Genomic DNA, 16,473 nt, shown 5'->3' on the forward strand with positions numbered 1-16,473 from the left:
ACTCGGAATCAATCAAAGATGGTCAACCTCTGCCACAACTGGATCTAGTCGGTCCACTCAAGCTAATTTTCACTTAAAAAAGTAAAACATAATTCATATTTCTAATATTAAAGAATATCATTTTTTAAATTAACGATTTTAAATTTTTAGAATACTTTATAATTTAAAGATGTATATTTATATCAATATTCACGTATTTTGTTATCGATATTAGTACTCATGATACTTGACATATTTTTAGTTTCCTGAAAATTAATTTCTTTATTATCTACCACGTCCGAAGATTCCCGAGCACTCTTCGCCTAGATCGAGTACTCGCAACTCTCCAGTCGACTACCCTGGGAGCACCTAACGACTTTCGTAACCATGCTTATAAGTGACTTTGAGTCTTGGATATGATGAAGACAACTCTTAAGGAAACTGAATTTGCAAGTTAGCTGGGTCTTCAATCGAGCAATGCTAAAAATGAAAGGATGTACACCTTAGGATGAACGGTTAGGTCGACTAAAGGCATAGTGAAAGCTGAAAGTTTAACTAAAACACTCGTGAAAATTGTTGTTCACTCATGATGATGAATAAGTTAAATGTGTCAGTTGTGATTGTTGTCATGTAAGAAGTCGGGGCCGGCTTAACGTGTTTGGAGGCATAAAATTAACTAAAATGTTGAGGGTTTTTTTTCGTCTTTTTTATTCGTATAGCTATAGAGAGTACTATCTATGAATTATAGAATATGGATGATATGTAGTAATAGTGAGTGTGTGTTATTTCTCCTTAACTTGTGGCCCATCACTGTATTATTAGTTCTAAAAAAATCTACTTTTAAAAATTCATAAAACAAACTTATATTTTAGATTGAGGCCCTATAAAACTGGAGGCCTTCGCCTTATTTGGCTCACGAGACAACCCTGTAAGAAGCTGTAATCGTGGAATGGGAAGGGGCTATGACGACATGCCTAGCTTGAGAGGTAATGAACAACTAGAACAAGGTGAAGGATGGGAGCCAAAAGAAGGACGTGATGAGTCACAGGTCAAGTGTTGCGAATGCAAAAAGCTTGGACACTTTGCATATGGATACCCAAAGTCAAAGCCAAAACGCAAGGAAGCAAATTACTTGGTTCAAAAGGAAAATGACGATAAAATTCCACTATAGACAATAATCTTGGAACTCCACATTAGGATTAATTAAGGGGGTGATTGTTAGAAATTAGAATTAATCCTAATTATGGATCATATGTAAAGTGAGCCAATTGTGAAATTGAGTCTTAATTAGGTCGAATCTTATTTGATTAATGAGTCTTAGTGTTAGTTAGAGTTTTATTTGGTCTATTATTATCAAGCTTGGGTCAAGATACATTTGACATATATGTAGCAGGTTAAATATTCCCAACCTTTAGGAATTAGGAATTAGAGTTATAGAAGGTTTAGTTTTGGGTCTAGTATGAATAGGGGTTAATATTTATTATTATTTTTTTATGTAAGCGTTTCGAACCTGATCCAATTGCTGCCAACATACTTAAGTAACGAAATTAGCACGAAGGATCTTCAAAGAAGCTGTAAAAGACACACTCATTCAAGTAGATCATAATCGGTAGTGGGTGTAGTTTATTGTGTTGGTAGTTTTTCTTATTTAAGTCTTTTCAACGTTGGCCCTCGTATCCTTTCGTACCCTACTTTTATAATAATTCTTCGATAAGAAAAAGTATCTGGTCATGGTATACAAGAAAAAAGTGCTAGGTTTATTATTGAATGTGTAGGTGGTGTGGACGTAGAACACGTATGAAAGTATTAGATTCTAGCAATTATTTTGGTCAAGATCATTAGCAACTTGTGTACTAATGTTTAGTGTATGCATTACTAGATTCAGCTAGCTATTAAATGCATAAATTGATGACTCAACTCATGCATTAACATTTCACTTTATAAACATCTCACCAATTTTTGTCTTATCCGAATCTGACATATTGTTTTGGAGAGTCAAATGATACCAAAAGTAAGTGCAATGAAAAAGGTAATACAATTTTAGTAATGTGTAACTTGTGTGACAAAATTATAAAAGTTATGTACTTAGGGCTTTCATGACATGTCAGATACGACATGATAAGACACGATAGCATGTTGTACTAAGCATAGCATGACACGATAACTAATCGTGTCGTTTTTTCGAAACACGTTTAAACTTGTTAAGCGACCTGTTTAAACATACAATGAATAATACACGTGTAACGTAACAAAAATTTCAGAACAAACATAATAGTCTTAATTAATACATAACCCATAACATATGAAACAAAAAACCACAATTCTTAACATATATGAAACAAAAAACCACAATTCTTAAAATATATGAAACAAAAAACTACAAATCCAAAGCATACTTAATACAAAAACCATATAAGCAAATCATAACATCCATAAAAAATATATTAGTGGGTTCTAACACACATAAATGAGATGTCGTATATAAATATGTCTTTAGGTTTATAACTTTAGAAAAGTATATTTATTTATTTGTTTTAAATTAAAAATCTACACAGGTTACTAACAGATTAACAAGTCTTTAACCTGTTAGGACACGAATTTTAACATGTCTTAAACAGGTACGAAACTTGTTAAGCTCAAACTCAAACCTGTTAAAACTTGTGTATGTCGTGTCGTGTTAACATGTTTGTGTCATAAATTGACAGCCCTATGTATTTCTTTGAAGCCTTTCCTTCTCATGAAACAGTTTGATCGTTATATTGACGCGGCTCAACCAAACCATACAAATAGAATTCGCTAAACTTGAATGGCGAGGTTGAACCGTAACAATATCTCGAGCCTAACATTGTATCATTCGCCCTTAAAGGTGAGTAAGTTGTCATTAATGGATAGACTATATTATCAGCTATTAATATGTTTATATATAGGTTTCATTGTTTCAATGTTGCCTTTTAGACCATTATAAACTATGGAAAAACACACCACAAGAAAGTGTTTTCTGATTGCACAAAAAACCTTTCGAAGTTTTCTAAGATTTGCCGGCCTTTGCATTTAAAATAGGACAATATTTGAACAAATAAGATTAAAAATATCAATATATGTGGTAAAAGTGATAAAAACGGTATGTTGAAAGTTATAAATACATTGAATAAATTAAAAAAAAGAGATTTGTTTAAGTGTGTGGTAGTGGATAACATCCTTATAGGGGCGTTGTGTGCCATGTGACGTCACGTCACCATAGGAGTGTTATACACAAAATGTGTGTAGTGGATAACTCTCATTCTAATCATTAGTCCAGTATTATTTTATTATTATTAAAAATAAAACATAAAAACACATCCACCAATCATTCTCACCCAATCATCACCCCATGAATCAATAACCTTCACCAACATCATTGTGTGGGAAGCACCCCCCACATCCAAACCCTCCAAGGCGCCCCTGGTCTGGGTGTGTGTGTGGTGGGGGTTTCAAAAAGGGGAGTTTTGGGTTGGAAAAGATTCTACTACATATGATCTTAGTGACTTCTTCCTTTATGTAGAAGGATGGGCCATACGGCAATATTGGCTCCACCTTTATTAATTGAAATAATTTATAGAAAACAATATATTTGTTATTACTAATGCAGCTTATTACATTTACCTAATTTGGGTTCAGTAAATATACAAATAGCTCTTATCATCAGTGGCGGACCCAGGATTTTTTGTCAATGGGGTCCCAATTTTTTCGGCTTACAAAATTTTTCGGGTCAGTCGTTATTCGGGTCGGGTCGAGGCGAGGAACATAATAAAACACGGAACTATGGTGTCACTGGAAACGAGTAAGTAGAAAGAATCTAAATTACAAACTAGATGAAACATACACTTTTAATTCATACCCGAAAAACATGATCGTAATCTATATATATGGTCTTACATAATTGACCAAAACATGAAAAATAACTCTAACACAAATAAATGATTAATTATAATATACATACACAAGGTAAATAATAAAAGAATATGCAAAATCCATGTTAACATTATATATGTTGCATTGTGATAATGACTATATGAGAGAAACTAACAAAAAGCACAAATACCCTAACTGAATAACTAAGACTAGGATATTAAAAAAAACAACAAAAAAGGAGTATGATGGGGCTTGAACCTACAACCTCTCACAAGTAAAACAAGGAACTTTCCACTGTACCAGTTCAATCTTAATAGTATGGGTTCCAAGTATTAATTTTTATGGGGTCCTTACAAAATTTAATATACCGTCTCTAAGTAATTTTTAAAAAACATCGGTGTCCCGGGACCCCGATTGGACCTATGTGGGTCCGCCCCTGCTTATCATACAAAGTGTATGGAGTTATTACGAGGCAACGTGTGTCCTTGAGGCAAGGAGTAACTTCGTCCGCGTCATAAATACTCACAAATAAAATAATCATGCAACTTGTATGAAAATTACACATGCATATAATTACATAATTTACATAAATAATTATGCTTTTTCATAATTACTCATGTCAATAATCACGAACGGTATACGCAAGGTATATCTGAGCTTTTAAAAAAAGATATAGTAATAGAATAATAGAATACTTAGATTACAGATAAACTAAATGCTCGATTCTATCGTGTATTTTTTTTAAAAAGAATGTTGCATAGAAAAAAATTTTAAAAGAGATACGAAAATTGATGATAGGCTATACCATTTTACCCCTAAAAAAGCTTCTTTTTGACATCCTCTCATGATATTAACAAGTACTTCTTAATCTAAAAGTACAAAATCTTTGTTACCCATTTTGGGAAATATTACAGAACAATAATAAAGTTTCAAAAGTGTTGCATGTAGATTAATCGTGCAATTTTTGCCTAAATTGGATCATTAAACCTTCAAGTCGAGTCTCATCGAATTTTTTGTGCGTTAAGAAAGCAACGAGGAGAAGATGTAGGATCGAGATTTGCAATACATGTAGTTATAATTTAAAAAAAGGTTTAAAAAAATGCTAGATATATTAAAATAAAAAATAAAATTCACGTCACCACTCCACATAACATAAATAAAATTAAGAAAATAAAATATGAAAGTTGAGTGACTAATTAGAATGCTTTTAAAACTTGTTTACTATTATACAAATTATCCTCCTTAAATGCTATACAAAAAAAAACATTAAATATTAAAACTCAACTTAAATTCTATTATACTTATTAGGCTATAAATTCGTGTATTAAAAAGAAAATATTAAATTAAATATTAAATCTTGAGTAATAAAGATTTATAGATTGGAGAGTCAAGTGACTTTTTAGTTTATGAGGTTTGACCATTTACGTAACTTTAATTCAAAAATAATTATTGGCCCTGAGGTTTTAGATTTCTGCCATTTTCGTCCAAATCGCTATCGCTATCTATCTTATAACATTAAGTCAGAGACACTTGTGTCTTTTAATCTATTTGGATGTAAGTATCAGTTGTGACCTAATCTTATGAACGATTTTATAGGATGAATATTTCATATATTTAATCATTTCAATATACCTTATTAAAAATAACTTATAAAATGACAATTTTACTCATATTCCTACTAAAAGTATATAATTGATTTTTACAACTGACCACTAATTTGCAATTGTCAAGTAATAAGTTTGTACCGGGCATACTTGCCGCTAATAATTTAAGTTACTAGTTGTCACCGATCTTTGTTAAAACTAAAGATCATTTAATGCAACTCTTTTACCGGCCATGCAAATCGAAGCATCCCAATGATACTTCAATAAACAATATATGAAAATTCATGATGATAGGGCAACACAACCTCCACAAGGAGTGTTACCTTGACCCCGCCAAGGTACCCCTTGAAACCCGACCTAAAAACTATAGATGACTCTTAGTTATCGTAATTATAACAGTCTCGAATATGAGTGCACTGTACACCTCATAATTCATTTATTTCAATATCTAAATAGATTTGAAGTAAATCCAAATTGCAAAACTGACATCATCGATACATTTAAATCACTTAACACATTTCATTTCGTCAAAGAAAAAATCTTCAATTTCTCCTTTTTTTTAAAAAAAAAAATTTAATGCCTAAAAAAGTTATAACGCTACCATGGGCAAACTTGGCAATTTGTCACCATGCAAAAGAAAGTAAACGTCATAATTGTGTCCGACATGTACTATGCTGCTTGTTTGTATATAACTCCCACGCCAAAATTAAATGGCTATGGTGTAAAAGCATGTGTATCATGACAATTGTAAATTTTCCCTTGTGAAAAAGTAATGTGATATTAAATTTATATATATGTATAAGTAAACAACAAAAAGTACTTGTACAGTTCTGTGTAAAATTTTGTTAAAACTAACACTTTTATTATACCTAAAACGCGCATGTCCTTGTAATCGTAAGACTATGTGTCGGGGTGTTGTTAGACCATCTGTTATGGCTTAACTAGCAATGACTAGTTAAAAGTATCATGTCACTGGCACGTAGTTAGTGAGACTTTAACTGATGATTACGTTCGGGTGAACAATTCTTGTAAGATACTTTGTGATTTAATTATGTTCAGTTATTTGGGATTGAATTGCAACATCTTAAGTTATGTATAATTGTGTTTTATCCACGTCATACTTTGATATCTTGTTGATCCGGTGTTTTATCAATTTGGTGTTCGTTCATGTTCTTGCATGATATAATTTTGGTAGTTGTGCTAATAGAATCTGTTAAGTTCGGTTTCACGACTATCACTTGTTTAACTCGCTTATAGAGTGATCCTTAACGGTTTTTCAATGAAAAGGATTAGGCTATTAGTTAATTGCAGAAATCTGGAACCTAAAGTGGTTACTCCTTTTCCAACGGTTTTCACAACTAAAAAGTAATTTGTTTTTGCATTTTCTTTTTCATAATCAAATTCTCTAAATTCTACTTTACATCATTTGTTCAACCTAGATTAATAGTTAAATAGCATTTCCTAACGATTCTCTATGGAGACGACATTATGGGTCTAAAGAATGAAATAAAAAAATATATTTATGGGCTAAATATAAGGGGGGCAAAAGTGTAAATGGTTTTTAAATAACCAAAACTCGAGGAAAAATGAAGAACAAAATTGCAAGTATTCTTTAGATAACGATAAAAGTCCATGGATTATTACGCCTAATTAAAAAAGATATACTTGCCCTCTTAAATGGTTAACCACATGCATTAAGTATCAACATATGTATTACTTAAAATTTGGTTTAGGAAGTCTTTATGTTATACATATAAAATAGTTAGATAATTTCTTAATTTGTGTTGTGAATTTAACATACACACCTATGCTTGGTCTCTGTGTCAGCATACATACACAGACATGCATTAATATATATATAGATAATAATTAGATAGATGTATTCTTTTAAGTAGGGCCCCTTAGTCCCAACCCCTACACAGACATGCATTAATATATATATAGATAATAATTAGATAGATGTATTCTTTTAAGTAGGGCCCCTTAGTCCCAACCCCTACACAAACACTAGTTTATGAGTATACAAAACACATGCACACACATGTATCAAAAGAAAAAACCATATTTGAAGTGGTTCTAACTTTTAATTAGAATAAAAAAAGTTACCTACATTTAAACCAAGTTTAATTAGAGAGATGGATATGATATATAGATGCAGTGGGTCAGAAGAAGCATGCAAACATTAAGGCATAGTACTGTCACTATGTGTTTGTACATGTATATATGATCTAACCTTTTGTTCTCTCTAGGACCACCTTTATAACATATTCCCCAAACACCACTGTTTACTTGTCCCACCCTTTATCAACTCAAACATACCCTCTCTTGATATAAATATCACACCTTTCTTGCATCAAAAAGCACCAAAAAACACACACACACTACATACTACACCTTTATTGCACCAAAAAGCACCATCAAAAGCACACACTACTACTATACAAATAATACTTGCATGTTAGATTAATCTTTTAAAGGAATTTCATAACAAAAAAGAAGAAAGAGTTGAAGGTGGTAAGCTAGCATGGACTGGAATGATATGAATCCCAGACCGTTAATTATTCCTCGACCTGCAGTTCAAAGCTCGTTTGCATTTCTTTACAACTATAACAATGATCACTATGCGTACCCGCCTGGTAAGTCGATCCTCGCTCCCTAAATTTACTCTATGCTATATTATGTGTGCCCATGTTAATCATGTAACTATCTTCTTTTATTATAAACCAAAAAAACAATTTTTGGTTTATTTCCATAATTAATTATTCAAGGGTTGCATTTTTATGGAAATTAACTCAAGATCTTCAAATTAAGCTTGGTTTCAAAGTCTCTTTACTTTATCTTTAGTTTCCATTTTACTAGTTGATTTGATTTACATTAATATCTTGGAGTGTGTAAGATAGCATACATATATGTATAATTTCAAAATTACTTCTTGAGCATAACCGAGTTGATCTATGTGAATCAAGAGCTTGTTCTACACAATGATATACATATACCAACACATTTTTTATATATATATGTGTGTTTCCTTTTAAGTGTCAAGAAAATGGAGAGCAAACAAGCATGCTAAGTTTTTCATAAAATATCGATAATTCAACTAGTTTTGTATTAAACGACACTCTACACACATTATATACCGAATCTATATATGGTATTACGCATAAATATCTCTTATAAAGCACATAGTTTCATCCACGCATGCGCATGGGCTATATTCGCTAGTTTTCCTTGTGTTAGAAGACTCGTTGCATTATACAAAATTATTTTCGAATAACGACTTATATAATTTAGAAAGTGAAAATGTGGTTAACATAACAGCCTCAAATGATGCAGGAATAGAAGAGATGAAGCATCAAATGATGCAGGCGCCATTAGCGATGATGGAAATGAACCAAAACGAGTACGAAAACAGCAATCTAGACAAGAAGAAAAGGTTAACAAGTGAGCAGTTAGAGGCACTGGAGAACACTTTTCAAGAGGTGAAGAAACTTGACACTGATACAAAGATGAAGCTAGCCCATGACCTCGGTTTGCAGCCCAGACAGATTGCGGTGTGGTTCCAGAACCGACGTGCACGATGGAAGAACAAACAACTTGAGTGCTTGTATGACACCCTTAAACAAGAGTTTGATGCTGTCTCTAGGGAGAAACAAAAGCTTCAAGAAGAGGTACAAATCAATCAAATCCTTCAACTGTATTGTATTGTATAGTACTCATCATCATCATCGTACTCAGTATATCTCACCAATAGCAAAGCTATGGTAGGGTCTGAGGAGGGTAAGATGTAGACAGCCTTACCTCTACCCTTTAGTAATAGAGAGGCTGTTTTCGGTGAGACCACCGGCTCGATAGTAGTTTTACATCAAGCCTTGGGCATAAGGCATATAACACTCAACCATCGGGACACCGCCGATTGTTGCATGTACCCTTGTCTTTCGGCTATCAACGCCACCACATGATGCCTGATTAACCTTCCGCCACTTTTAACGTTATTTTCATGAGATTAGTAAAATAACGTCAAAATTAGTATTGTATTGATATAAAAACCGTTCTAATATATTTTCTAAATTCATACTTTAAAATTTAAATGTTCTCATATTGCTATTTTTGATCCCTTAAAGGTGTTAGCATTGAGAAGCATACTACATGAACAAGTTAGCAAGAGACAAGTGGCAGGATCTAGCGCGGGGTACACCTACATACCCGGTACTGAAGAGACTGTTGAGAGCACGTCCGCAGCAGCCAACAATCAGCCTGTTGTCGCCACCACAGCCGCCATGATTGCCGCTGATAACAACTATTCAATGAACTATGGTCCGGTCCCTTCGGCACCTATGCCATCTTATTCCAACTGGCCAGTTTTTTCTTCTTATCCATAAATTCCTAGAGCTAGTAGCTAGCTGTTTGCTTACATGACTTAGATCAGAGATCATCAAATAATAGTTTGTTAGTTTTGTTATAGTAAAATTTAAGAAAACTTTATTAGATAAGAGTTGTTATGTATCCTGATACTCGTTTCTAATGTGTTATTTACGCATCTGACACTTGAGTGACATCAATTCACTGAAAATGAATGTTAGTGCATCTTTTAGAGGAAACAAATAAAGCCAGCCATTACCACGCATTGAACCTTTTTGAGTACTTAAAGGATTCTATTCGATATCTAGACGATGGCTAAAGAACCGAATTTGAAACCCCAAACCTGAACCACTCAACCGAATAAGAGGTCAGTTTTAGGGTTGTAAACGAGCCACGCTGAACCAAGCGAAGTTAGGCCTGGCCCGGCTTGTTTACAAACCGAGTAGAATTGGTTCATAAAAGGCTCAAGCCAGCTCGTTTATTTAAAAAACTATTTAATAATTTTATATTTTTACACATGTATATAAAGAAAAAAAATATTTTTAACATACACGCACGATTAATATATTACAATATATATGATTTATATATATGTATCCAAACTTGGGTCATAGTGTTATATTTTTGGGTCATGATTAATTTATATATAGCTTAATTTAAACGAGCCAACGATCCTGCTAAACGAGTCTAACGAGTGAGCCAACTAGCGAAGGTTACATTGGCTCAGCCTTGGCTTGTTTACAAACTGAGCGAGACAAAAGCCGTGTGCTTCTTGAAAAGCCGTAGTCGTTCTACATACCGAAACTAAAAAACAAAACTATCCTACCTAACCGTGGTAGAAACATAAGCCATCTACATTCTGTACATGCAAAACATGTTACTCTAAAACTATTAACCGCTACAAAACTCAAGAAATCCCATGAACTCATGATTATGGATCATCCGGATGCTTTTGTCCACACCAATGACCCCTGCATATTTATCCAAGTTCATCATATAGTAATAGTACATCTTCTCAAGCATAAAGTACAAGAAAAATGGATTTAGAAAGTTACCCATTGTAAGAGCACTGACAAAGATGACAGCTGAAAGAATGAATACTATAAGTGAAGCTCTTTGCAGAAATGCAATAAGTCTTCTTATGAAGAACTGACCCCAGAAGCCAGCCATAACGGATACCGCCATCAAATATAAAGCTAAAAGTCAAAAAAATTCGTAACATGAGTGGGTTAACTTTGGCAGTGTTTTTTTTTTTATCTCAAACGAGCCAAACAAAAAATAAAAATCCATATTTTTAACGGATACGTCCTATTTAGGGGTGGCAAATGTGACCCATTGGGTTGTGTTAAAATGTATATAATGGGTCAAACTAAAAAAAGAATTTGATTGAGGCGGGTCAAAACGGATTGACGTTTCTCGAGTTTTTTTTTAAATGGAGTGAGAAAAACGGATGAAACTTTTTAGTACTTTTACTTTTTTAGTTTTTTATTTATATTTCGAGTTATGATTTTTTAATTATTTTTTTTGAATTTTTTAATAAGAGGTTTTAAAATGGGTCAAAATGGGTTGAGATTTCAGAAACCCCTCACCAAAAAATTCAAAAAAAATAATTAAAAAATATAACTCGAAATATAAATCAAAAACTTAAAAAGTAAAAATACCAAAAAGTTTCCTCCGTTTTTCTCGTTCCATTAAAAAAAACCCCGAGAAATGTCAACCCGTTTTGACCCGTTTCAATCATTTTCTTTTTTTAGTTTGACTCATTCTTACCCATCATATACATTTTAATACAACTCATTCAACCCAATGGGTCACAATTGCCACCCCTAGTCCTATTAATCTTATATAGAATCTTACTGTAATAATATTGTTTTTGTAACCATAATTGAAGCATTATTAATTTATTATCTAACAAAAACTGAAAATGGACCAAAAAATAATGTTTGCGGATTGAAATCAAAGGGTGATGAAGACGATACCATGAGGAATCGGGAAACGCTTTAGGAGGTAAAACTCGACCACAGATAACGATGACGAAAACATCATCACAAATGTAGCTGTCGCACTTGCAACCTATACAACATCACATGTTACAAGTCTATCATAAAAATTAAATTTTTATACATTTTATTGAATTAAAGATGTTTACAAGTTGTGTACCTGTGGCATGACACCGATCTCAAGTAAGAGAGGTCCAAGAATGAACCCGCCACCAGACCCCAACAGGCCGCCAACAGTCCCACCCAAGATCCCACAAAATGCACAAAACATAAGGTTGGGTGCGGTCCAGTCGATTGCAGCCTCACAAACCGAGTCAGGGTTCCCTGTGTTTTTCCTTTTTTTGCTTTCTTTGTACAACTTAATGCATTCATACCCGAATACAGCTGGTGCTACTGGGAACTGCAAGAAACATAATTAAATATTGCTTGAAAAGAATGTACAAAATGATTATTAGATATTTATTATTTGTAGCTTCAAATTACCTGTATTATGGTGACTACCCAGTATGATGTACTGCATATTACTAAGCCATTCTGCAGGAAAGCACAACTTTTGAAAAGTCAAATGTTTGACTTATCGAATTCGAATTTCGCGTAGGTGAGCTTAATGTTTTAACTCGAAATGCTTCTAATGTAATATTCTTCCGTTATATAAATGTTATATGATTTTTCCCATAAAAGGTTTCAACTGAAGACAATTTAGAAACAAGAATGAATATGTTTGACTCCTGAAAGTCAAACTGAGATGAGACTGAATTTGAAAACTGCTTGCCTTAATGATCTGAAGAGCTAGAAAGGCGGCCCATACAACTATTAGAGCTGTAAGCATCTTCCAACGTAAATTGAACCGAAAAATTTGCTGTAAATTTTGTTAAAATCATAAAAAAGGATTACACGATTTAATAAGTTGGCTGAAAACGTGAATTATCAAACAAAAACGAAGTTATCGATGATCACCATTGGCGTTTTCTCTTCTTTAGGAATCAGTGGCTCGTACGCGTCTATTAGCACTAAACACAAAAAAATAACATAAAGTCAAAGAATAAGATTCATGGAATATTCATAGCACAAAAAAGATTCATTGATATTCATTCGACTTACATTCCCCTCGAGAATTAACGAATTCTTTCGGCCTTTTAACTTCTTTCTGTCATAATATCAAGAACAAAAAACGCGATCATAATATCAGTAAAGTTTGTCTTTTTATCAATCTTTGGATGCTATAATCCAAATCAAAATAATTATTTTTACCTTCATTATTGTCTCTTCCTTCCACATATCAATAGCCTTGAAGAAAGACCTTAAAGATGTCCCTATTAACAAACAATACATCATTACACAAAAGTGAATATTTATTTAAGACTCATTTGGTTAGAAAAACAAACATCTAAATGACTAAATCTATCTTTGGCCATTAAGAGGTCTACAAACAACTGCTAAAAAGGATAATTAATAATATTATAACAGACAATTCTCTGTTTGTTGGCCGTTCAAAAAATAACATTATAACAAAAGTTTGCCTAACGGTAACTAATGAGAAACTTTACCTGAAAATAAGAGGATGATGAGAATAGTGATGAGCCAATAAGGAAACACAACACTAAGAGTCACACCAAGAGTGATTCCAGCATGAGCATAGGCTGAAACAGGAGTGCTAAATCATAATCAATGATTGGTACTTCTCTGCATGGATGTGGGATTCTTAGATTGTACCAAACTGATGAAGCTGATGCTCCCATGATCATACCTTCAACACAACCCACATCAAATTTCAATCATAAACTCAAATTAAAACCAACATTTAACCCCCAAAATAGCTGGCAATTCGTGTCTTAACAGGTTAGAAACGACACGCTTAATACAAGTATCAAACATGAATGCGACTCGTTTAAGTTTTAACTATTTTATGTGTCATGACTATAAGACAAGTTTAAGTTTCATGTACCAATAAGGGAAAATGATAGTCTAGCATACTAATTTCAATTATTTGAAAAAACAAACAAATCAAATACCGCACTTTTTTTATTAACAGGTATTATCGTGTCTTAAACAGGTACCCAATTACCAGCTCTACGCAAAATACCCATATTAGAAACCAGAGGGATGAATATAGATGAAATTGATTCAATCAAGAAACAGAGTATCAAAAACCCAACATTTCAACCCCAAAATACCCAAACTAGAAACTATAGGTATGAATAAAAATGAAATTGAATCAAACAAGAAACAGAGTAACAAAAACCCAATAAAACCCACATCAAATTTTAATCATAAATAATAACTATAGGTATTAATTTGATTAAATTGAATCAATAAAGAAACAGAGTAGCAAAAACCCAATTCTGTTTTCAACCAAATTGATGATTTCCTTTCCCTAATTATTATACATTCAACACGACCCACATCAAATTTCAATCATAAACATAAAATTAAGTCAAAATTCACCCCCAAAAATACCCAAATTTGAAACTAAAAATGATCAATTTTGATGAAATTGAATCAATCAAGAAACAGAGTAACAGAAAGGCAACACAACCCACATCAAATTTCAATCATAAACACAAAATTAAGTCAAAACTAACCCCAAAAACACCCAAATTAGCAACTAAAATGATCAATTTTGATAAAATGTGATTAATCAAGAAACAGAGTAACTAAAACCCCAATTCAATTTTCACCAATTCAATCAGTAATAGTACTAAATTGATGATTATTTAGCACCCATTATCATAACCAATAACAAATAATTCAAAACCCACCTCCAAAATACCCAAATTACAAACCTTTGAAATCAATTTTGACAAAATGTGATTAATCAAGAAACAGAGCACCAAAACCCCAATTCAACTTTCACTAATTCAATCCCAAATTGAAATAAAAAGAGTGGAATACATACACTTTGAAAGAGCAGCAGCTGATTTAGCATCAAAACCGATTATTAACGTAAGCATTGGAACAAAAATGCCGCCGCCACCGACACCGCCAACCGTCCCAAAAGCAGAGCCCAAGAACCCAATTACAGTTGCCAACACAAGTCTCCAATTCAACTCCAATTCCTAAATTAAAACAATAAAGATTAAAACCCAATTCAAAAATAATGTGAATTGATGAATTAATGTTGAAATGAGTAATCTTACGGGCCAGATTTTGTCGTCGGGTTGTTCGGGATTTGGGGAAGAATGGAGGAAGGGTTTGTGGGTTTTGTGAATGATGTAAACGGTGAAGATGATGGCCGAAAAGACGATTGAGAGACCGGAAACGAACCCGCGTGTCGCCATTGATGTTATTGTTGGATTGATTGTAAGCTTTGGGGTTTTGAACAATGGCGTCAATTTATGGAGGTCATGAGGATGAAGAAGAAGAGCGGTGCTCACGTGTGATTCAAATATGGGAAAGTTATATAATAAAATAATAAGAAAAAACCGGGTTTTAACTCTGGACGAGACTCGTACTGGTATTGAAAATGTTCGGGTCGGCATTGATATTATAATATTATAAGAAAGAGTTCGATAAATACTTGTACTGGTACCCGTAGCGGACTAATCCTGATTTTCTTAAAAACTTGATATTGGTATTGTAACGCTTATTTTCTAATACCAGTTGCCAACCCGTAATTTTAGTAATCTTAAACTTTTCCCAACTTAGAATATTCTTATCAACATCTTATCATCGCTCCCAACTACCATTTGTCATCAAGAGTATCCTATATAGGAAGATCAAGATTAGATATTTTGTTTTTATTTGAATTGAAGTTTATGATTTTATCTTATTTGGGTTTTTTAGTTGAACTATTATTATCTCATGTAAGTTTGAGATCTAGGATTTATTTTTGTTATGTATTATTATGAAGAGCACCTATGAGTTTGAGACCTTTGGTGTTTGGGGAATATGTAAGGATGAGATCGGGATTGTACCGGTACCGACCGGTCCCGGTTTCGAAAATTGCGAATTCTTGGTACCGGTACCAGTACCAAAATATTCGGTTCGGTATCGGTACGGGACCGGGACGGTACCGGGATTGAAGGCATAAATTCGGGAAATACCGGTTCCGTCCTGTACCGATACCGAAACTTAAAAAATTGGTACCGATTGGTACCAAATCGGTACCGGTACCGGTACTGATTTTGCTCATCCCTAGGAATATGTAAAAACAATGACATTAATTTTTTTACCTATACCAGCCTAGTGTCACGGACCAAATATTTAAAGATCGAGATGCTTAATTTATGTTGAAATGTTTGGGTTTGTTGGCTTGTACCAGACTTCATCGGGCACGCCCTTAGCGGTAAAGGATGCGTACATGCCTAGTCGTACTTGCACGACGAATGCATCGCTGGTAGCAAGCTGTTGCAACTCGCCTGACGAGTCCAAGGAAGTAGAAACCAACAGACCTAGATCATAAGCATACCGATTGGCTAGCCTTTGGACACCACGCGGAGTCTAAGAATATAACTCCGTGACAATAGTCTAAGTTGGACAAGGTGTTGAGCGATGTTTTCTCCTAGGCTATGCTAACCAACAGGTCAAGGTAAACGCCGAGCCAACGTAGCGTATATGTTGGCTTACCCATATTTGAGAATTTTCTTAATTTTAAGTTGTCACTTATGTGTAAGTGATTATATACACTTCTTATACTAATA

The 16,473-nt window shown here is 33.5% G+C and overlaps 2 pseudogenes across 1 annotated transcript; one reads left to right on the forward strand and one right to left on the reverse strand.

Annotated features, from left to right (window-relative positions):
- Window positions 1-7,998: 7,998 nt before the first annotated feature.
- On the forward strand, window positions 7,999-9,853 carry LOC143618822 (homeobox-leucine zipper protein ATHB-22 pseudogene; annotated as a pseudogene).
- Window positions 9,854-10,596: 743 nt separating this feature from the next.
- On the reverse strand, window positions 10,597-15,298 carry LOC143618889 (sulfite exporter TauE/SafE family protein 4-like; annotated as a pseudogene). Its single transcript, XR_013151099.1, has 12 exons — window positions 14,971-15,298; window positions 14,730-14,889; window positions 13,381-13,580; window positions 13,085-13,146; window positions 12,935-12,980; window positions 12,791-12,843; window positions 12,606-12,692; window positions 12,317-12,367; window positions 11,994-12,233; window positions 11,813-11,906; window positions 10,889-11,029; window positions 10,597-10,804 (listed from the first exon to the last, which is right to left on the reverse strand). The product of XR_013151099.1 is annotated as a sulfite exporter TauE/SafE family protein 4-like (transcript).
- Between the last annotated feature and the right edge of the window lie 1,175 nt (window positions 15,299-16,473).

Source organism: Bidens hawaiensis, unplaced genomic scaffold, assembly GCF_021521415.1.
Source record: "Bidens hawaiensis isolate Kalapana, Puna unplaced genomic scaffold, B.hawaiensis_p1.1 tig00002343_1, whole genome shotgun sequence".
In the NCBI taxonomy this organism is placed as follows: domain Eukaryota; kingdom Viridiplantae; phylum Streptophyta; class Magnoliopsida; order Asterales; family Asteraceae; genus Bidens; species Bidens hawaiensis.